This window comes from Bufo gargarizans, chromosome 5, assembly GCF_014858855.1.
Source record: "Bufo gargarizans isolate SCDJY-AF-19 chromosome 5, ASM1485885v1, whole genome shotgun sequence".
NCBI lineage: Eukaryota > Metazoa > Chordata > Amphibia > Anura > Bufonidae > Bufo > Bufo gargarizans.
The window spans coordinates 77,041,496-77,066,389 of NC_058084.1; positions in this window are offsets into that span (position 1 = coordinate 77,041,496).

A 24,894-nucleotide genomic window follows, 5' to 3' on the forward strand; every position below is an offset into this window, starting at 1 on the left:
TGTCACGGTGAACACAACAGAGGCCGTGATACCTACATGCTGCAACAACACACACTTTGCTGCTGGCAACAGCATGCGCGGCAACCCTGTCACGGCGAACACAACAGAGGCTGTGACACAAGATTGGGAATAACTCCAATCCCAGCAGTTGAACCACTTAGATGTGTCAGTCAACAGCAACTGTAGCATCTAAGGTGACAGAGCAAAAAGCACCAAGAGAAGTGTGCACTCCTATTTTTGGATGCATGTTTTAAAGAGAAGACTTGGCCTGTTAAAGGAAACCTGTTGTGATAAACTTTGTGTCTGAGTCTAAAGGAAGCAAGTTATAGAGCAGGAGGAGCTGAGCAAATTGATATATACTGTAGTTTTATGGTAAAAGATTAAGTTTAACCTGTAATTTATACATTTAAATTCTTGCACATTCTGGGCTTTGAAGTCAAGGAGGCGATCCTATCAGTGATGGACAGCATTCCCTGTATGAATGTGTATACACAGATAGCTTTCAAGGGGGACCATTTCCTTGACTTCAAAGTCTAGAATGAGGCTCCTGCTCCTCCTGCTCTATAACATGCTGCCTGTAGTTTACATTTCATTTTCATGTTGACAGGTTTCCTTTAACTACCTTGTCTGAATACTGTATTGAAACTTTGATTTCCAGTAGAAGCACAGTTATACCATTAAACAGGCCTCATCATTTCCTTACACCTCAGAATCCATTTACACCAAGGACAGACCGAACTAACAACAATTAGGAGTCGTGAGGCTAAGTAGTTCCCCGAAGGGAAAAAAAGGTGCACCCTTCCCATCACGGCATGGCCCAGGGAAAACCAGAGTGAGGACTGCCACTGTGAGCAGTACTACAGTAAACAAAGACCAGTGGGGAACTTTGGAATCTTTGTGCAGTTTACACTCCTCTTGAGCCCTACGCCCACACTGTGACAGGATGAACAATCTGAAGGTTTGAAGAAGATCATGACTCAAAATGCTGGCCCTAGTTGTCCGACTTGACCGATGAGTTAGAGAGAGACGACAAGAACGACAGTTATGTTCTCAGATGGTGATCCAGCCAGAGGCCTTTTCCAGGTACAACACTGAGGTCTCCACCGAGGAACCCATGCAGGTTGACATGACCCGGGGTAATCTTCGTCACAGATGCGGAGAGTGCTTCTACTGTGGAGATCCTGACCATTGGATCAACAAGTGTCCTAAGAGGGTCCTATCTGACAAGTCTAAAGACCAAGTACCCAGATTTTTCTAAATGTAAGCTTTTGGTACCCATAACAATTTCTCTGGGGGTTAATAATTGGCCGGGTAAGGCCTTTATTGATTCCGGTTCAGGGGCCAGCTTTATTGACTTTGAATATGCTAGTAAATTGGGTATTCCAATGTTTGCTTTCCCTACACCTATCCATGTCATGGCTATTGATGGTACTCCCCTGATTGGTGGTATGGTGAGGTCATGTACCTCTGAAATTTCTCTAACCGTGGGTGTGTGCCACTCTGAGAGATGTTCTCTTTTAGCCCTGGAGAAGCTACCAGTTGAGGTGGTACTAGGATTGCCTTGACTCCGTTTACATAACCCCACAATAGATTGGTCCAAAGGAGAGTTGGTGAAATGGGGACCTAAGTGTGACTCATGCTTGTCCGTGGTCCAGGCTGGGGTTTCAGTAAGGTCTAATACATTACCCTCAGTTATTAAGGGATATTCTGATGTATTCTCATCCCCTACTCCAGAGTTCTACCCCTTCCCCATAGACCTTATGATTGCGCCATAGAGCTAATAAATGGTGCCAAATTTCCTAAAGGGCAAATTTTAATCTTTCTAAGCCCGAACGCAGGGCTATGGAAGATTATATTAAGGAGAGCCTTGCTAAAGGGCATATTAGACCTTCAGTCTCTCCAATGGGAGCAGGGTTTTTCTTTGGGGGCAACCTGGTTTTCCAAGATTGACCTGAAAGGGGCATACAATCTAATCCGAATCAAGGAGGGAGACGAATGGAAGACAGCGTTCAATACTCCGATAGGACACTTTGAATATCAGGTGATGCCTTTTGGACTCATCAATGCCCCAGCTGTGTTCCAAAACTTAATGAACGATATTCTTAGTGAGTTCTTAGGTAAATTTATTATTGTCTATCTTGACGACATTTTGATATTCTCTACTGATTTCGAATCTAATGTGTCTCATGTCAAACAAGTATTAGAGGTGTTGAGGGAGAACCAGCTATCCGCTAAGCAAGAGAAATGTGTCTTTGGTGTACAGGAGATACTGATTCTAGGGCATGTTTTGACTCCTCACGCCTTTAACCACTTAAGGACCACAGGTTTATACCCCCCTAGTGACCAGGCCCTTTTTTACAAATCGGCACTCCACAACTTTAGCGGTTTATTGCTCGGTCATGCAACTTACCACCCAAATGAATTTTACCTCCTTTTCTTCTCACTAATAGAGCTTTCATTTGGTGGTATTTCATTGCTGCTGACATTTTTACTTTTTTTGTTATTAATCGAAATTTAACGATTTTTTTGCAAAAAAATGACATTTTTCACTTTCAGTTGTAAAATTTTGCAAAAAAAACAACATCCATATATCCATTTTTCACTAAATTTATTGTTCTACATGTCTTTGATAAAAAAAAAATGTTTGGGTAAAAAAAAAATGGTTTGGGTCAAAGTTATAGCGTTTACAAACTATGGTACAAAAATGTGAATTTCCGCTTTTTGAAGCAGCTCTGACTTTCTGAGCACCTGTCATGTTTCCTGAGGTTCTACAATGCCCAAACAGTAGAAAAACCCCACAAATGACCCCATTTCGGAAAGTAGACACCCTAAGTTATTCGCTGATGGGCATAGTGAGTTCATAGAACTTTTTATTTTTTGTCACAAGTTAGCAGAAAATGCTGAATTTTTTTTTAATTTTTTTTTTTCTTACTATGTCTCATATTCCACTAACTTGCGACAAAAAATAAAAAATTCTAGGAACTCGCCATGCCCCTCACGGAATACCTTGGGGTGTCTTCTTTCCAAAATGGGGTCACTTGTGGCGTAGTTATACTGCCCTGGCAATTTAGGGGCCCAAATGTGTGAGAAGTACTTTGCAATCAAAAGCTGTAAAAAATGACCGGTGAAATCCGAAAGGTGCACTTTGGAATGTGGGTCCCTTTGCCCACCTAGGCTGCAAAAAAGTGTCACACATCTGGTATCGCCGTACTCAGGAGAAGTTGGGGAATGTGTTTTGGGGTGTCATTTTACATATACCCATGCTGGGTGAGAGTAATATCTTGGCAAAAGACAACTTTTCCCATTTTTCTATACAAAGTTGGCATTTGACCAAGATATTTCTCTCACCCAGCATGGGTATATGTAAAATGACACCCCAAAACACATTCCCCAACTTCTCCTGAGTATGGCGATACCAGATGTGTCACACTTTATTGCAGCCAAGGTGGGCAAAGGGGCACATATTCCAAAGTCCACCTTTCGGATTTCGCAGGCCATTTTTTACACATTTTGATTGCAAAGTTCTTCTCACACATTTGGGCCCCTAAATTGCCAGGGCAGTATAACTACGCCACAAGTGACCCCATTTTGGAAAGAAGACACCCCAAGGTATTCCGTGAGGGGCACGGCGAGTTCCTAGAATTTTTTATTTTTTGTCACAAGTTAGCGGAAAATGATGATTTTTTTCTTTTTTTCTTTTTTTTCTTTCAAAGTCTCATATTCCACTAACTTGCGACAAAAAATAAAAAATTCTAGGAACTCGCCATGCCCCTCACAGAATACCTTGGGGTGTCTTCTTTCCAAAATGGGGTCACTTGTGGCGTAGTTATACTGCCCTGGCAATTTAGGGGCCCAAATGTGTGAGAAGTACTTTGCAATCAAAATCTGTAAAAAATGACCGGTGAAATCCGAAAGGTGCACTTTGGAATGTGTGCCCCTTTGCCCACCTTGGCTGCAAAAAAGTGTCACACATCTGGTATCAACGTACTCAGGAGAAGTTGGGGAATGTGTTTTGTGGTGTCATTTTACATATACCCATGCTGGGTGAGAGAAATATCTTGGCAAAAGACAACTTTTCCCATTTGTTTTATACAAAGTTGGCATTTGACCAATATATTTATCTCACCCAGCATGGGTATATGTAAAATGACACCCCAAAACACATTCCCCAACTTCTCCTGAGTACGGCGATACCAGATGTGTGACACTTTTTTGCAGCCTAGATGCGCAAAGCGTCCCAAATTCCTTTTAGGAGGGCATTTTTAGACATTTGGATCCCAGACTTCTTCTGGCTCTTTAGGGCCCCTAAAAAGCCAGGGCAGTATAAATACCCCACATGTGACCCCACTTTGGAAAGAAGACACCCGAAGGTATTCAATGAGGGGCCTGGCGAGTTCATCGAAATTTTTTTTTGGGCATAATTTAGCAAAAATTATTATTTTTTTGTTTTTTTTCTCACAAAGTGTCACTTTCCGCTAACTTAGGACAAAAATTTAAATCTTTCATGGACTCAATATGCCCCTCAGCAAATACCTTGGGGTGTCTTCTTTCCAAAATTGGGTCATTTGTGGGGTGTTTGTACTGCCCTGGCATTTGAGGGTCTCCGCAATCATTACATGTATGGCCAGCATTAGAGTTTCTGCTATTCTCCTTATATTGAGCATACAGGTAATGAGATTTTTTTTTCCGTTCAGCCTCTGGGCTGAAAGAAAAAAATGAACGGCACAGATTTCTTCATTCGCATCGATCAATGTGGATGAAAAAATCTCTGCCCAAAAAAAAAAAGGAGGGGAAAGGCGTCTGCCAGGACATAGGAGCTCCGCCCTACATCCATACCCACTTAGCTCGTATGCCCTGGCAAACCCGATTTCTCCATTCACATCAATCGATGTGGATGAATAAATCATTGCCGGGATTTTTTTTTTTTTACATACAAAGTGTTTGCCAAAGCATAGGAACGCCGCCTCCTCCTCAGCTCGTATGCCTCGGCAAACGTATCTGTTACTGCAGAGTAGAAATCTCGTCTTGCAGCGCCGCATACACCGACTTGCGTGTAATCTGACAGCAGCGCAATGCTTCTGTCAGAATGCACATCAGTGCTGCAGCTGCTTGATCGCTTGGTCCACCTGGAAGGTAAAAAACAAAAAACAAAAAAGAAAAAACCAGGCCGCAACGCAATAATTTTATTAACATTAACTTTAGAGAACATTAACTTTTCTAAACTTTTGAAACAGAACAATAACTTTTTTGCTTACCGGTGATTTTTTTTTTTTTTTTTTTTTTTTTACCTTTATTGGACAAACCTCTCCTTCCCCATGGGACAATGTGCAAAGCGCAAATCGCCCAAACATGTGGCGAAGTGCATTATGCACTTTGTCCCAGGTGAAAGGAGAGGTTTGTGGCAGCTCTGTGTGAAAGGGGCCTAAGACCCCTATGTGCCTGTCCTGTGTACGCAATCCCTATGCTAATAGTGTACCTGAGTGTGGAACTTGCGGAAACACTCCCTATGCATAGGGCAGGCTGGTCAGGACAGTCAGGACAAAAAAAGGTGGTGTCACGCCTTATTCCACCCCTGCTACAGACACGACATCTTTTTCTTGTGGAACGTTGAGTTGGGGTACCAGGATAGACAGACGGGAAGTGTCTGCCATGTAGCCGGCTCACTACATCAGGGCCTTGGGGCACGGACCCTCCTGGATACAGGATTTCCGAAATGATCTCTTCCTGGAATTTTAGGAAGGATCCTGTTCTCCCAGCCTTACTGTAGAGAACAAAACTATTGTACATCGCCAATTGGATCAAATAAACAGACACCTTCTTATACCAGCGTCTGGTTCTGCGGGAAACTAAATAGGGAGCCAACATCTGGTCATTGAAGTCCACCCCTCCCATGTGAAGGTTATAGTCGTGGACAGAGAGGGGTTTCACAATGACTCCAGTTGCCCGTTCAATTTGGACAGTCGTGTCTGCGTGAATGGTGGACAGAAGGTAAACGTCCCTCTTGTCCCTCCACTTCACCGCGAGCAGTTCTTGGTCACACAAGGCAGCCCTCTCCCCCCGTGCAAGTCGGGTACTAACGAGCCGTTGGGGGAAGCCCCGGCGACTAGGTCGCGCGGTACCACAGCATTGAATTCCGACTATATGTAAGTGCCGAAAGAGGGCCACGCTTGAGTAAAAATTGTCCACGTATAAGTGGTACCCCTTGTGGAATAAGGGTGACACCAAGTCCCAGACAATCTTGCCACTGCTCCCCAGGTAGTCAGGACATCCGACCGGCTCCAGTTTTGAGTCTTTTCCCTCATAGACCCTAAAACGATATGTATAGCCTGTGGCCCTTTCACAGAGCTTATACAGTTTGACCCCATACCGGGCGCGCTTGCTGGGGATGTACTGTTTTATGCCAAGGCGCCCGGTAAAATGTACTAGGGACTCGTCTATGCAGATGTTTTGATTAGGGGTATACGCATCTGCAAATCTGGATGACAAATGGTCTATGAGGGGCCGAATTTTGTGGAGCCGGTCATAAGCAGGGTGGCCTCTTGGATGACAGGTGCTATTGTCCGCGAAATGCATAAAGCACATGATGACCTCAAAACGTGCCCTAGACATTGCAGCAGAGAACATGGGCATGAAATGTATTGGGTCTTTAGACCAATATGACCGCAATACATTTTTTTTTGTTAGACCCATGCTGAGGATAAGGCCCAAAAAAATTTTAAACTCGGAAACTGTGACTGGTTTCCACCGGTAAGGCTGGGCATAGAAGCTTTCCGGATTGGCGGTAATAAACTGTGTGGCGTAGCGGTTGGTTTCAGCCACAACTAGGTCATAGAGATCCGCTGTGAAGAACAGCTCAAAAAACTGAAGGGCCGATCCTAAATGAGCCGTCTCCACGCGAACTCCAGACTGGGCGGTGAAAGGGGGCAGTACGGGTGCGGCGGAATCAGGGGATTGCCAATTAGGATTTGCCAGCACCTCTGGGAGACTAAGGGTTCTACGGACCTGTGAACGCGGTGGCTGTGACGGGGGAGTTATTGCACGTGCCACCGTACCAGCTGGAACTGCCCTTCTGGTGCTCGCCACTTCACCAGGGACTACGGCAGTGCTGGTAGAAGGTCCAGGCTGTGCTGCGCTGCTGGTGTATGCCGCACCATAAACAAGATCAGCGCTAGCACCACTCTGCTGCAAATGAGGATCATCATGCAGGGTAGGCAGAACTCTTACATGGGATCGGGTACGTCTGGCCGTAGCAGGGACCTCTACCTCGTCATCCTCACTAGCCGTTAGAGTGCCACTGCTGTCTACAGGTTCATATTCTGAACCACTGGATTCAGCGGATAAGGCGTCCCCATCGCTTTCATCCATCACGGTCAGAATCCTGTAGGCCTCTTCAGCGGAATACCCCTTGTTTGACATTTTGGGTTCACTAAATTTAGGGGGTATTCCTCTGAGACTACCCAGGAAAAAGAGCAAACCTGCTTAGTAAAAAGGAGTGCTTGCGAAGTAAAGCTGCGATCGCTAATAAAGATCCAAAAAGCTCAAAAGTGATCTTTTATAGCTGGCGCAGCGATTTTACGGTTTTTGCAGTGATCAGAAAAAAAAAAATTCTGTCACTGCGGTGGGGCGGACTGAACGCAAGTGTGCGCACAAGATCAGGCCTGATCGGGCGAACACTGCGTTTTTTGTAGAACCTAAGGTGACCCTAATGTACTTATATAGATCTGATTGCGATCAGTATTGATCACTTACAGATACTATATAGTACTAGTGCTGATTAGCGACAGCGATGACGCTAATCAGCGACTAATCGGTGACTGCGGTGCGGTGGGCGCTAACTACCTAACAAGTAGCTAACTACCTGGCGGTGATAAGGGACCCTAACAGGGGGGGTGATCAATGACAGGGGGGTGGATAAGGGGGTGATCAGGGTGATCAGGGTGTCTAATATGGGTGATCAGGAGCTAAATAAGGGGTTAAATAAATGACAGGGTAATATCTAATGTGTAGTGTGGTGTTTGGTGCTACTTACTGAGCTGCCTGTATCCTCTGGTGGTCGATCCAAGCAAAAGGGACCACCAGAGGACCAGGCAGGAGTTATATCAGACGCTATTTTCAAAATAGCGTCTGACATAACCATTTCATTGGCCGATTCAAAAATCCACAGCCTGCCAGCCAATGATCGCGGCCGGCAGGCTGCAGATGAACTTGTGAACTGCGCAATCCTGTGAACGCACGCTCCTGTGAGCGCGCGTTCACAGGAAATCTCGGCTCACGCGAGATGACGCCAATCGGCGTTAGTGTGACCTGGGAGCGCCGCAGAGATGACGCCTTTCGGCGTTAGTGTGACGGGAGGAGGTTAAGATGGATCCTGGTAAGGTTTTGGCAATTAAGGCATGGGTAAGGCCTTCATCCTTAAAGGCCTTACAACGGTTTTTGGGTTTCGTTAATTGCTATCGTAAATGTATCATTAATTTTTCTGTAATTGCTAAACCATTGACCGATCTTACAAAGAAAGGGGCGGATTTGGAGAATTGGTCTACCAAGGCCATTTCTTCATTTGAAACATTAAAAAAGGCATTTAGTAGCGCTCCCATTCTGATCCAGCCTGATCAGGAGAGACCCTTTATTGTGGAGGTGGATGTGTTCGAGGACGGCGCAGGAGCAGTCCTTTCACAGGGTCCTGCTAGCCTCACTAAACTGAGACCGTGTGCCTTCTTCTCCAGGAAATTCTCTCCCACAGAGAGAAACTACAACATAGGGAATAGGGAGCTGCTGGCTATTAAATGGGCATTTGAGGAGTGGAGGCATTTTTTTGGAGGGGCAAGGCACCGGGTAACAGTTGTCACTGACCATAAAAACCTAATGTTTCTTGAGTCTGCTAAGAGGTTGAATCCCCGGAAAGCCTGTTTTTTACCCGTTTTGATTTCTCCATTACGTTACAGCCGGGAAGTAAAAATGTCAAGGCAGATGCATTATCTCAGAGTTTCCATGCTTTTCAACCCACTGAGGCACCGCCTGAATCCATCCTACCAGCAAACATCTTCTTAGCAGCTCTAACCCAGGATATCTCGGCTCGCATTAAGGCTGAACAATATCTGGCACCGGCATCCACCCCAACAGATAAGTTGTTTGTTCTCGTACAATTTCGTCTCCAGCTGTTGGGTGAATGTCACGATTCTGTCTTTTGTGGACATCCGGGTTTTGAGGGCACTAAGGATCTGGTTTCTAGATCTTATTGGTGGCCCACTCTGACCAGGGATGTGAAGTCCTACGTGTCAGCCTGTGAAGTTTGTGCCAGGTCTAAGACACCTAGGACTCGCCCTGCTGGTAACCTACGACCCCTACCCATTCCCAGTAGACCCTGGTCCCATATCTCGATGGACTTTATAACTGAACTACCGCTGGTGGAGGGTAAGACTGTGGTTTGGGTAGTGGTCGATAGATTTAGCAAGATGGTTCATTTCATTCCCCTGTCTAAATTTCCGAATGCAAAAACCCTGGCGTCTATTTCTGTGAGAGAGATTGTTCGTTTACATGGCATCCCAGAAAATATTGTTTCTGACAGGGGTGTGCAGTTTGTGTCCAAATTCTGGAGGGCCTTCTGTCAAAGATGTAAAATGTCATTGTCTTTTTCTTCCACCTACCATCCTGAGAGTAATGGGCAAACTGAACGCCTTAATCAGTCTGTGGAACAATTCTTGAGGTTGTATGTTGCTGATGACCAGCAATTATGGGTCAAATTCCTTCCGTTGGCTGAATTTGCTTTGAATAACCGTGTCAATTCTTCTGCTGGGGTCTCCCCTTTCTTTTGTGACCATGGTTTTCATCCCCGTTTTCATTCTGGGTCGTTCGTCTCCTCCTCTAACCCTGAAGCGGATAAACTCTCCTCCGAACTGTGCACAGTTTGGGCCTGGGTTCAATCGAACCTAGAAAAGGCTCAAAGTTCTCAAAAACTCAAGGCCGATAGGAGACGTTACAAGGGGATGAACTTTCAGGTTGGGGATAAAGTGTAGTTGTCCTCCAAGAATCTATCTCTCAAGGTAGCTTCTAGAAAATTTGCTCCTCGCTTTATTGGACCGTATAAGGTCACGGAGGTGATTAATCCGGTATCGTTTAAGTTGGAGCTGCCCGAGTCATTCCACATTCATAATGTATTTCATAAATCTCTACTTAAATACAGGCAGCCTGCTGGCCACAGGTTGCCTGTTAATTCTAGGTTCCTGGCTATTTGTTGGACTACTAAATACTCACCTGATCCTGTTCCCTGACGATCCTTTGCCTGCTCCTCCTGTACTGCGCATCCCTCCTGGTATTGTGACCTCGACTCCCACCTGACTACTCTTTGCGGACTCCTGTGGTACTTCTCTACTCTCCTGGTATTTGTCCCTGGCTTTTCCTGACCATTCTTTGCTTAACCCTTTGTACTGTATAGCTCCCTTGGTTTTGACCCGGTCTGTTCACGTTCCGTATTTTATCTTGTCTGTCTTCCCTGGACATATCCTAAGTAATGGACTGTCGTCCAGTTGTTCCAGTTGTTCCCTGTCATCAGGACTCGTGAGGGAAGTAGGCAGGTCCAGGGGTGAGGGTGGAGCGCAGTGGTCACTATCCTTTCCCCTGTGTGTGTGTGGACGTGACCGTTACATATACTTGTCAGTCGAACAGATTGGTTGGATGGAAGGTAATAGAATGTCTGTAAAGTTCTGAATTACCATGGTAGAGTCCAGTAAAAGGCAAAGTCTTTGTAAGGAATAATCCAAGATGGCGGTGTGCCCGTGTCCAGCGGGTGGTCGTGATGTTAGTCGATGTCAGATGGTAGATGAAGGACGCAGGACCCGAGTGTGTCACTGTTTTTACCCACTCTGAAGCGGGGAGTGGTTATGACACTTCCAGGTCATAGAAACATAGAAACATAGAATGTGTCGGCAGATAAGAACCATTTGGCCCATCTAGTCTGCCCAATATATCTGAATCCTATGAATAGTCCCTGGCCCTATCTTATATGAAGGATAGCCTTATGCCTATCCCATGCATGCTTAAACTCCTTCACTGTATTTGCAGCTACCACTTCTGCAGGAAGGCTATTCCATGCATCCACTACTCTCTCAGTAAAGTAATACTTCCTTATATTACTTTTAAACCTTTGCCCCTCTAATTTAAAACTGTGTCCTCTTGTGGTAGTTTTTCTTCTTTTAAATATGCTCTCCTCCTTTACCGAGTTGATTCCCTTTATGTATTTAAAAGTTTCTATCATATCCCCTCTGTCTCTTCTTTCTTCCAAGCTATACATATTAAGGTCTTTTAACCTTTCCTGGTAAGTTTTATCCTGCAATCCATGTACTAGTTTAGTAGCTCTTCTCTGAACTCTCTCTAGAGTATCAGTATCCTTCTGGAGATATGGCCTCCAGTACTGCGCACAATACTCCAAGTGAGGTCTCACCAGTGATCTGTACAGCGGCATAAGCACTTCACTCTTTCTACTGCTTATACCTCTCCCTATGCATCCAAGCATTCTGCTGGCATTTCGTGCTGCTCTATTACATTGTCTTCCCACCTTTAAGTCTTCTGAAATAATTACTCCTAAATCCCTTTCCTCAGATACTGAGGTCAGGACTGTGTCAAATATTCTATATTCTGCCCTTGGGTTTTTACGCCCCAGGTGCATTATCTTGCACTTATCCACATTAAATTTCAGTTGCCAGTTCAGTTCTGACCATTCTTCTAGTTTTCCTAAATCCTTTTCCATCACACAAGGTCCAGCCTTGTGTGATTGGAACAGGTGCAGTCCTTTGCCCCATAGGTACAATCTTTGCTTTGCCAGTTTCTCCGTACCCGTAAGTCAAATTAAGAAGTAGAGTTCATATTGATAATCAGTACAATTTTACACATCATCTGATACCAAATACGACTGGATGACAATACAGTGTGCCTGAGAACCTTTATATCTCAGAGCGGAAATCTCTGATTTGCCCGCGGGTTTCCTGTCAGGTGGGTTAGAATAACTTGAACAATCTCTGAAGAGATGGTTCGTTTCCTATTTTCCTAACCCATTAAATATGAGGAAATATGGGAAGAATTATGAAATCGATGGAATGGAGGGTGCAAGGTCACCTTTCTCCCTGTATCATCCAGCTGTCTGATACAGATCTTTATTTATAGATTTGTGACAGCCCGAGGCGCTGTAACTCCACCTTTTGTATGTTTGATAAGCTGCTCCAGCAGCAATGTGTTATTAACGACAACCTTTACGAACTCTTGGGGGCTTGGTTTCTTTTCACCGCGCCAGTGGCTGCTCATGCGCGACGCATGCAGACTGCTGCGACCATTTGATGAGATCACCAAACTGGTCAATCGCAGCCAGGGCACCATCAGTGACATTGTACCTTACGCCTTTTTTCTGGAGCGTGCATTGCGTTGTGTGATTGATCAAGATGTCGAGGAGCAGGAACTGGAAGATGAGGAAGTCACAATGCTAAATGAATTCCCGGGGGGGGGGGGGGGCTACTCCATCTGAGACAAGTCAGCAGGAGTCTGAAGAGGAGTCAGTGGAGGATGGTTGCTGGGGGAGGAGGAGCAAGAAGAGCAGTCTTTGAGGGGGACTTTAAACTTTTCGGGGATCCCTGGTGTTGTCCGTGTCTGGAGGGAGGAGACCGAGGACGACATTATCCTGGGTGATAAGTAGGAGCCAGGGCGCTCCACCACTACCAATTTAGTGCAAATGGGGGCCTTCATGCTCCAGTGTTTGAAGGGGCCCCCATATAAAAAGCATAAAGGGCAAGAGACAAACACAAAATGGCAGACATGTTACCAGCATCACAGAGGGCTGGCAGAATGCAGCATTTCCAGGCCTTGCTGCAAGAGATTCTGCATTCTGCTGTTGCGGGCGATGGCAGAGGAATTTCCACCCACAGCGAAACAGGTGCGGGTACCAATCCTATCATGTCTACAAGAAGAGGGCGGTTTGAAGATTTGTTGGTCACTTCGGATATGAGAGCATTCTTGCAGAAAACCCATCGACAGCCGCCCTCCGGATCCAACCTCGGGAAACGCCTAGACCCACAGGTGTCCGAGTACATCAGGTTAACGGCCGATGTGGAACCTCTGAGAAGGGAGAAACCCCTGGACTGCTGGGTGTGCAGGCTTGACCTGTGGCCAGAGCTGGCACAATTTGCCATGGAATTCTTGGCTTGCCCCTCGTCTCGTCATCTGTCCGAAAGGACGTTCAGCGCAGCAGGGGGGATCTTGACCTATAAGCACACTCGCCTAGCTCACGAGAGTGTGGACTACCTCACATTTTTTAAAATGAATGAGGCATGCATCTCGGAGGAATTCAACACCTGTGGCGACCACGTGTAATTGAATTTCCTCATGCCAGCCCACACATATCCGCCACCACTAGAACAAAGAATGGTCCTTGTCTTATGTATATACAGCAGCATAAAAAGCCTTTTCTGTCAGGTGAATGCCTAATTTTTGTGGCCTCTACTCCAGTGGCCTACAGTAAAATTTTTATCCAGTGACCGCCTAATGTATCTCCAGCACATAATCACAAGTTCTTTTCTGTCAGATGAATGCCTCATTTTTGGGACCTGTACTGGCCTACAGTAAAATTTTTATCCAGTGACCGCCTAATGTACCTCCAGCCACATCATCACAAGTTATTTTCTGTCAGGTGAATACCGAATTTTTGGGGCCTGTACTCCCGTGGCCTAAAATAAAATTCTTCTAGGCTCCAGCAGGGCACATTTTTGAGAGTTTCCCTTTAAGACGCATAAAAATGGCCCCTGATTAAAATACATATTTTTTGTGGGAATTTTTGCCAATGGTTCCCCTCTGGTATGTTACTGTCCATGTTGTGGGACTATTTATGCACTTCTAGTAAGTATTTGGTGGCTGCAAATATGACCTGAAGGTTTTTCAGCTTCGTCTGCCATTAAAGTCAATGGGGCCCGCTGCAAAAGCACGGTTCGCAAACACTTGATCGCAAACGCGCCTTCGCAAACCGTCCCGGCCGGTGTTCGTCCATCACTATCGGCCATATCTTCCATAGAGAAAGCATACAAAATAAAAATTACTTATTTGATTTTGGTCAAACCCATACTTTCATATACATTACAAATCATATATAAATACTTACGGGCGCATGTCTATTATCTCACAAAGGAACATTAGTTGTTTCTTATAAATATAGGGCCTTTTTTTAAGTGGGCCTGACCCACTTCGGCTATGATGGGTCATTTCTTTTTGAAATTTGTCCCTGCAGCATCTCCATCTATTCTTGACTTCCTCAACTACAAAGAAATGTAAATAAACAATTTTTTAATACATTACATACAGTATCACTACCTTGTGCTAACCTAGGGGTGTCGTCTGTAGCATAGCACATGTCAAACAATGGCCTCTCTAGCATAGCACATGTCAAACAATGGCCTCTCTAGCATAGCACATGTCAAACAATGTCGTCAGTTAACATGTGCTATGTAATGGAGGACAACGTTAGTCATGTGCTATGCTACTTTACATAAACTAAATATCACACATATATATATATATATATATATATATATATATATATATATATATATATATCTCAACGGTGCACTTACTTAACCGCCTCCGGACCGCCCAACGCAGATTTGCGGTCCGGAGGCGGCAGCCCTGCGCAGAGTGACGCATATACGCGTCATCTCGCGAGGGCCGAGATTTCCTGTGAACGCGCGCACACAGGCGCGCGCGCTCACAGGAACTGAAGGTAAGCGAGTGGATCTCCAGCCTGCCAGCGGCGATCGCTCACTGGCAGGCTGGAGATGTGATTTTTTTTAACCCCTAACAGGTATATTAGATGCTGTTATCAAAACACCTGCTACCTGGTCCTCTGGTGGTCTCTTTTGTTTGGATCGACCACCAGAGGACACAGGTAGCTCAGTAAAGTCGCACCAAACACCACACTACACTACACCCCCCCCCTGTCACTTATTAACCCCTTATGAACCCCTGATCACCCATGATCACCCCATATAAACTTCCTGATCACTTCCCTGTCATTGATCACCCCCCTGTCATTGATCACCACCCTGTAAGGCTCCATTCAGACGTCCGTATGATTTTTACAGATCCACGGATACATGGATTGGATCCGCAAAACGCATATGGACGTCTGAATGCAGCCTTACAGGGGGGTGATCAATGACAGGCGGGTGAACACCCATATAGATTCCCTGATCACCCCCTGTCATTGATCAACCCCCTGTAAGACTCCATTCAGACGTCCGTATGCATTTTGCGGATCCGATCCATGTATCCGTGGATCCGTAAAAATCATACAGACGTCTGAATGGAGCCTTACAGGGGGGTGATCAATGACAGGGGGGTGATCAATGACAGGGGGGTGATCACCCCATATAGACTCCCTGATCACCCCCCTGTCATTGATCACCCCCTGTAAGGCTCCATTCAGACATTTTTTTTGGCCCAAGTTAGCGGAAATTTTTTTTTTTTTTTTTTTTTTTTTTTTCTTACTAAGTCTCATATTCCACTAACTTGTGTCAAAAAATAAAATCTCACATGGACGCACCATACCCCTCATGGAATCCAAATGCGTAACATTTTTTAGATATTTATATTCCAGACTTCTCACGCTTTCGGGCCCCTAACATGCCAGGGCAGTATAAATACCCCACAAGTGACCCCATTTCGGAAAGAAGACACCCCAAGGTATTCCGTGAGGGGCATATTGAGTCCATGAAAGATTGAAATTTTTGTCCCAAGTTAGCGGAAAGGGAGACTTTGTGAGAAAATACAAAAAAAAAAAAATCAATTTCCGCTAACTTGTGCCCAAAAAAAAAAATTCTATGAACTCTCCATGCCCCTCATTGAATACCTTGGGGTGTCTTCTTTCCAAAATGGGGTCACATGTGGGGTATTTATACTGCCCTGGCTTTTTAGGGGCCCGAAAGCGTGAGAAGAAGTCTGGGATCTAAATGGCTAAAAATGCCCTCCTAAAAGGAATTTGGGCCGCTTTGCGCATCTAGGCTGCAAAAAAGTGTCACACATCTGGTATTGCCGTACTCAGGAGAAGTTGGGGAATGTGTTTTGGGGTGTCATTTTACATATACCCATGCTGGGTGAGAGAAATATCTTGCCAAATTCCAACTTTGTATAAAAAAAATTGGAAAAGTTGTCTTTTGCCAAGATATTTCTCTCACCCAGCATGGGTATATGTAAAATGACACCCCAAAACACATTCCCCAACTTCTCCTGAGTACGGCGATACCAGATGTGTGACACTTTTTTGCAGCCTAGGTGGGCAAAGGGGCACATATTCCAAAGTGCACCTTTCGGATTTCACCGGACATTTTTTTACAGATTTTGATTGCAAACTACTTCTCACGCATTTGGGCCCCTAAATTGCCAGGGCAGTATAACTACGCCACAAGTGACCCCATTTTGGAAAGAAGACACCCCAAGGTATTCCCTGAGGGGCATGGCGAGTTCCTAGAATTTTTTATTTTTTGTCGCAAGTTAGTGGAATATGAGACTTTGTAAGAAAAAAAAAATAATAAAAATCATCATTTTCCGCTAACTTGTGACAAAAAATAAAAAGTTCTATGAACTCACTATGCCCATCAGTGAATACCTTAGGGTGTCTACTTTCTGAAATGGGGTCATTTGTGGGGTTTTTCTACTGTCTGGGCATTGTAGGACCTCAGGAAACATGACAGGTGCTCAGAAAGTCAGAGCTGCTTCAAAAAGTTGAAATTCACATTTTTGTACCATAGTTTGTAAACGCTATAACTTTTACACAAACATTTTTTTTTAATCAAAGACATGTAGAACAATAAATTTAGCGAAATTTTTTTATATGGATTTTTTTTTTTGCAAAATTTTACAGCTGAAAGTGAAAAATGTCATTTTTTTGCAAAAAAATCGTTACATTTCGATTAATAACAAAAAAAGTATGTCAGCAGCAATGAAATGCCACCAAATGAAAGCTCTATTAGTGAGAAGAAAAGGAGGTAAAATTCATTTGCAATAAGAAAGAGAAGAAAATCCAGCTCTCTCCGGCGAAAAAATGCAAAACTTTATTCCAGCGAGTTAAAATCCATACAGGTGTACAAACACAGTCAACATGTTTCAGACCTCAAAGGAATATGGGTCCTTCCTCATGACAAACGTGTTAATGAAATGGGAGCTCTCCCTTAAGACAAAAAATTCATTTGGGTGGTAAGTTGCATGACCGAGCAATAAACGGTGAAAGTAGTGTAGTGCAGAAGTGTAAAAAGTGGCCTGGTCATTAAAGGGGTTTCAGCTAGCGGGGCTGAAGTGGTTAAAGTCATGCGCTTTGGTTCAGGAGTTTTGGACCACACACTTGAAAACACCTCCTGTGTTACTTCCACATAGGCAGCATCCTTCTTGTATCTGTCATGATAGTCCCCTGACCTGGTGTCTCAAAGGCAGGGCCTCTCCTGGACCATCACGATCTTCTTCTCGACATCCATAGGCTTAGGCCTCTTTCACACTACCGTTTTTTTTTTTTCCGTCTTGCGGTCCGTTTTTTGCGGTCCGTATACGGAACCATTCATTTCAATGGTTCCGCAAAAATGGAATGTGTTCCGTATGCATTCCGTTTCCGTATTTCCGTTTTTCCGTTCCGTTGAAAGATAGAACATGTCCTATTATTGCCCGCAAATCACGGTCCGTGGCTCCATTCAAGTCAATGGGTCCGCAAAAAAACCGAATGCATACGGAAGGCATCCGTATGTCATCCGTTTTTTGCGGATCCGTCACTAACAAATGCTAGGCCCAGCCCACTGTGGCCATGTGTTTCTTGTTGCCAAACTTTTGCTGAGAACAAGTACAGGTGCTGAAACCGGTTTGAACCTGTCTGGCTTGGCTGCAAACCAAGAGAAAAGATGGATGTTGGAAAGCTTCTGGCCCTGATCCAAGAGCGCCCCCAGCTCTGGGACACCTGATGTGATCAATATCATGATAAAATGTTGAAGGAGCGTGGCTGGGATGAGGTCACCCAGGAGATGTTGGCCCGAGAGTGGGAGAAGGGCAATTCTGCCAAACGCAGAAAATTAGGTAAGGTAATAGTATGAAGAAAACAGAAGTATTGAGCAGCTCTCACCTGCCAGGGATTCCACTGGTATAGCACGGAACAGCTCCTTCACCCGAATCAGGAGAAATACGGAAGTATAGAGGAAAAGAGATTTTGTCCAGCTTGTAGTTGTGGTAATCCAAGGCTTCTTTATTGAAAATTCAGTATAAAATCCAGGTACAGAAAGCAGAGTCTACATGTTTCGGGCACAATGCAATCTTAGCCCTTACTTAAGACTGTTTCAGATACACTGTGAGTTACTTTTGTAGAGAGGAGGGGGAGGGTCTCTCACCTGAGATAATCAGGCTGAAAATTCAGCTGAAAATTCAACCCCTCCCTTCTACAAACGTGTACATAGGTAAAAACATGCCAAAAAGACAATTCATATGGTCCATAAAAAAATACACATAAGGCTACTTTCACACCAGCGCTTGATCGGATCCGTTCTGAACGGATCCGATCATATTAATGCAGACGGAGGCTCCGTTCAGTACGGATCCGTCTGCATTAATAACTTAGAAAAATTTCTAAGTGCGCAAGATGCCTGAGCGGATCCGTTCAGACTCCCAACGCAAAGTCAATGGGGGACGGATCCGCCCGAAGATTGAGCCATATGGTGTCATCCTCAAGCGGATCCGTTCACACCGACCTACACTGCAAGTCCGAACGGATCCGCTCGCCTCCGCACGGCCAGGCGGACAGCCGAACGCTGCAAGCAGCGACCACATTTATAGTTTCCTGTTGTTGACAGCCATGTGTTTTGTGTTGTTCGAGATTTGTCATTTTTGAAGAGAGATGGGCTGACGGAGCTAGCTATGGTGGGTGCCTTTCGGGCTGCACATTTAATGCCATTGTGTACCATAGATGCCCATGTTTTGTCACACGCTAGCACTGGGAAGTGTTTTCTGACAATGTCACAAATTTGAGTGTATTCCTTACTATATTGTGTGACAAAAATATTTTTTCTTTCTTGGTTAGATATCTCTCTAGTTTTTTGTCTCTTTGTTTCTATATGTGTGTTCAATAATGTATTCCTATTCATGTATTGAATGTCTCTGCTGCATTTCTTCATCTTTTTTTCCGAATATGCTCTATGTGTTAGTCTACTTATGATGTTTTGCGCCTCTGTTTCGTATGTCGACTCGTCACTGCAGTTTCTTCTAGCCCTAATTAGTTCTCCTTTTGGTATATTTCTGATGGTATGCATGGGATGGCATGATTGTGCATGTAGTATTGTATTGCCTGATGTTGGTTTTCTGTAGGTGCTAGTGTAAATGGAGGCTGAGGCGGAGTCTCCCCTGAGGCGGAGATCCAGGAACTCGATGCTCCTGGCGCTATGTTGAACGGTAAATTGGATACCTTTCACACATGTGTTCAGATAATCTGCAAATGATGGTATGGCCGCCACATCACCAGACCAGATAAAGATCAGGTCATCGATGTAACGGCCATACCATCTTATGCTATCCGAAAATGGGTTGGTGTCGATGAGGAGAAAGCCCCTCTCCCACCATGCCATAAATATATTGGCTATGGAGGGAGAGAACTTAGCCCCCATCGACACACCCGATGTCTGCAGGAAAAACTTTCCATCAAACATAAAATAATTCCGCCTCAGGAGGAAGTCCACCACGGCCACCACATACTCCATTAGCACCACAGAAAAATTTCCAAAATTCTCCAAAAACCATACCAGGGAGATATTCACCAATTTATGGGGAATGCTAGGGTAAAGTGCGACTACATCAGCTGTCACCCATAGATAATCTTGGGACCATTCCAGGTTTTGTACAGCCTGTAAAACTGATTTAGTGTCTCTGCGGCAAGTCTCCATTTTGCCATGGTACATGGTGGTGATGTCTCCTATATGTCAGTACAAGGCATTGAAAAGGTTAAAAAACCAACACGAGGTGGTGACAGAAAGAGGAAACTCTTAAACAGAGAATCATACTGGATTTTCCGACTTGAAAGTCGCCAGCCTCAAGGTTTAAATAAGAAACTGGATCTAATTCTGCAGTATTAACCAATGGCTTATTTCTCCTCCTTTCTTCCTCTATTTCCCATTTCCTTTAGGCTATTTTCACACTAGCGTTCGTCGGTCCGCTCGTGAGCTCCGTTCAAAGGAGCTCACGAGTGGACCCGAACGCCTCCGTCCAGCCCTGATGCAGTCTGAATGGAGCGGATCCGCTCGGACTGCATCAGTCTGGCGGCGTTCAGCCTCCACTCCGCTCGCCTCCGCACTGCCGGGCGGACAGCTGAACGCTGCTTGCAGCGTTCGGCTGTCCGCCTGGCCGTGCGGAGGCGAGCGGATCCGTTCGGACTTGCAGTGTAGGTCGGTGTGAACAGATCCGCTTGAGGATGACACCATATGGCTCAATCTTCGGGCGGATCCGTCCCCCATTGACTTTGCGTTGGGAGTCTGAACGGATCCGCTCAGGCATCTTGCGCACTTAGAAATTTTTCTAAGTTATTAATGCAGACGGATCCGTACTGAACTGAGCCTCCGTCTGCATTAATATGATCGGATCCGTTCAGAACGGATCCGATCAAGCGCTGGTGTGAAAGTAGCCTTATATGTATTATTTTATGGACCATATGAATTGTCTTTTTGGCATGTTTTTACCTATGTACACGTTTGTAGAAGGGAGGGGTTGAATTTTCAGCCTGATTATCTCAGGTGAGAGACCCTCCCCCTCCTCTCTACAAAAGTAACTCACAGTGTATCTGAAACAGTCATGAGTAAGGGCTAAGATTGCATTGTGCCCGAAACATGTAGACTCTGCTTTCTGTACCTGGATTTTATACTGAATTTTCAATAAAGAAGCCTTGGATTACCACAAGGTAATAGTATGTATTAAGTTTCAAACAATCGGTTTTAATCACCGTCCTTGTATGCGTTATTAGTAATCTTTTGGGTGACTACGGATATATTTGAATGCATTGTAAAATGCACATGTAAATGATTGATGCAATAACTGTTTTTTCCATCTATAAAAGCAACCTTTGTTTCTGTATGGAATGAAAAGGCTTTATTGCTGGTCACTTAGTGATTGATGACAGCAGCCTTGACCACTGTGGTATGTCCTGCTGTAGGGATAGTATAATTTCCATCATGACCTGCTGTAAGCCGGTAGCTATATTATGTCTGGACATGCTTTGAGTTGTAGATTCTTAATAAACAGCAGTATATCTGCATATATTTAGTCCCTGTATGTAAACATAAAACACTTTTTAAACATTTAAATCCCTGTCACGTGTCCGTGGTTACACCAACCCTGCGAGACATCAGTAGTGCACATGCTTTGTTAGTATTGTGAAAACGTGTGACGCGATCATTTGGCTGGTAACAGTATAGCTTGGATCCATCCGCTATTGTACCTGTACTGTGCAAGCATGGTCACTGCAGATGGGTTGCATGGTTTTATTGTAACCATTGAGACAATAACAGTATGACGCTAGATAAAAAAGTGTGGGTAACAAGATTATGGCGTCATTTATTTTAAACAACAGATATTATAAAAACTGTTTTTATGAATGTCCCATACTTTAATAAATGATACCGAACGACTTTTGGCCTAAAGCCCTTTATATTCAAATGCATTGCTAATATATGTTTTAGTATTTTGTCTTTTCTATGTGCCGTTATCATTGCGTATCTATATAATAATCCTATTGAAAGGTTGTTATGTCATATTTCTACAGTCCAACGTGTGAAGACCCGCTGACAGTCCTGCCGAGACCAGTACCGGCGGGAACGCGTGCAGGGCCTTGGACATAGTGGCGAGGGTGGGCGCGAAAGAAGCCCTATATATACACCCAGCAACTGCACTTTTTGAGGCCAGTGCTGGATGTGAGGACGTGAGTATATTTATATTTTGTCATGTTTGTAATTTCTACTGTACACGAACAATTAAACCTAGCTTCTGGCTTAGATTTTAGTTATAAATTTATAACATGCGAGAAAATAATGTATTTTATAAAGTGGTTTTCCCATCTTAGACAATGGGGGCATATCGCAAGGATATGCCCCCATTGTCTGATATGTGTGGGTCCCCCCCGCTGGGACCCGCACCTATATCGATAAGGATCGGGGAGCGCTGGGAATGCAGGAGCCCAGATTTCATGGCCACCGTCTACCACCAAGGGCTAATCCCCTCCTCTCCCATATAGAAGTTGAATGGGAGTGTGCCGCCCATGTGCGCCTCATGCTCCCATTCATTTCTATGGGGCAGACGGCAATAGCTGAGCCAGCGCACACACATAGAAATGAATGGAGGGTGGCTGCGCATGTGCAGTGTGATGTCGTTCAATTTCAGGGCTCTGTTCTCTGGATAGGTCTAGGTCCCAGCATTGGGACCACACACCTATAAGACAATGCCCCCATTGTTTGAGATGGGAAAATACCTGTTTATTAAAAGGCTATGCAGAAACTTTACCTGGTTTGCACATGCCTGGTACACTTTGGTATGTGTAAAGTACTATACTGCCCTTGTCCACACCATGCTACACTAATATTACCATCTTGCATTGCTAAAATACTGACATGACCTGCAGAAATAGAAGACATTCTTTAAACAGCTGAGAAGTGCGCTAAGGAGCATCTATAAGTGTCGGGCCATTTGCCAGGTGGTCACAATTTCTCAGAGGAAAGGCACTGTCTACCATATTGTTGACAAGGACAGTACATCACTGGCAGTACCAAAACAGAGCTTGACGTATGCAAATTAGCATCTGGCTATTGGAAACCGTGTACCAATACATGTTCAAATTATATAATGTCTTTATCCTCCACTAAACATTCATGGCCCATATAACAGTAGTGCATACATATTATTATATATAGTAGGAATAGTCTATATTAAAGGTCAAGGGGACAGCTAGCCATGAGTGGTGGTGCTAAGACTGCTGACTAGCGGATGCTCTCTGTGGCTGAGAGTGCTGGGAATATGTTTTATAATTATTAGACACTTCATATATGCACATGGTTTGTTTCAAATTATCTCTCTTTCCACAGCACTGTTGACAGCCTGGAGCCACAGAGGGAAACTGGCAACACCAGCAGTGAGTCGGACCAGGCAGCGTATGGCCAGGACTCCCCTCGTCCTGGGGAGCAGGAGGTGGAACCTGTCCAGCAGCTTCCAGATGAAGAGAGGGAGGAGTCCTCAGCTCTGGAAGGACCATCTAGACCCCTCGAATCCAGTCCACAGCCCCGAAGGAGACAGACAAGCAGGAGAAGGGTGGCACCTCCGAACCCTGATTCTGCCGCAAATACTCAGGCACAGGTACAGACTCAGGTGCTTGAGTATTTGCGGCAGAGACATTTAGAAGGGAGTGAGGAGAGGATGCTAAGCGGGCTTGCTCATCTTTTTAAAGAGCTGCCCGCTTATAAGCAAACCCTCTTTGTGGATGTAATGACATCGGTTTTCACAATATTCAAAACCCCTTTAGATCCACATGAGGTTGTGTGTTGTGTGGATAACCTCAAAAACCGAGCTTTCAGGTTATGCCCACAACCACAACCAGGGCACAGCATGGTCCCTCAACATGCTAGGCCCAGCTCAGCTTCCCAGCCCCTTTTTTCCCAGGAGCAGCTATTTAGGCCCCAACAAAGTTTACCTGGCCCAGTCACCTACCCACCCCAAAGTCATGTGGCTGCCCCTCATCACCAGGGGCAAGGTCCTTTTACCCAGGAACTTTTCAACCTATAATTTGTTTGTGTTATTATTTCTACATTTTGTTGTTTTAAAAAGATGAATGGAAAGCCATATTTTTGTTGGTTATGTTTTAATTACCAAAAAAAAAAAAAAAAACCTTCGATGTGTCGACTTTTATTCAATCATTCACTATAATCTCTAAGGTTAGACTTTTAAGGTATTTGATCACATGCATACAGTGAAAATATTGTACAAAGTCTTTATTTGAATATACACATACATACAACAAGGACAGGGCATATATTCTTTGACATCTAGGCTCAACCTGATGGGCTCCAACTTTATTACTATACAAACTATTCATCCCGGCATGTAATAATTTTATAAACTGTAGGATGTGCAGCCATGCTGGCCAATGAAGTTTGCAAACAGCCGGAGGGCCGCAGGGCGATCCTTTCAGCTGCAATCCAAACATACATATAGGTCATGGATTGCTAGCCAATTGTAGTAAAAAAAGGTGCGGACATCAACTGAAATGGTAGGACCTTGGACAGCGGTGGGAAATCCTCTGCCTGCGTAAAGAAAGAAAAGATGTGTTACGATTTTAATTAAGATCATTGCATGTCTGATAACTCTACTGTACAAACCTATTACAACATTACATATTTTAGAGGTATTAGAGGGTTATTGTAGTACACCAAAAATAATATTTGGATCACTAACATGTTATCATTGAACTTGATTGACAACATAGAGAATTTTGTGTAATGGGCCTACATTTTAACCCCAGCCCACAAGCCCACGTCAAGGGTCCTCTTTGTCTTGTGAGTCCCTACACTATCTACATAGAACACCCCCCCCCCCCCAAATAACTCAAAAAAATTACTAGAAAACAAAAAATACTACGATGACCAGAGTCCAGACATTTCATAGTCTTCCATGAACTACGTCCATCTGCCACGGCAATGCTCCCTCAGAACTTGAAAAATATTGCTCATAGAGAGCCCGAACTGCAAGCCCTGCTGTTCCAGGTCGTCCATGTAGGGTCTGGTCCAACACTCCAGATGATGAAGAAGTACCAGGTGCAAATTCATCAACTTCTGATGGAGCATCATGAATCCTGACGAAGTTATGCAGGATCAC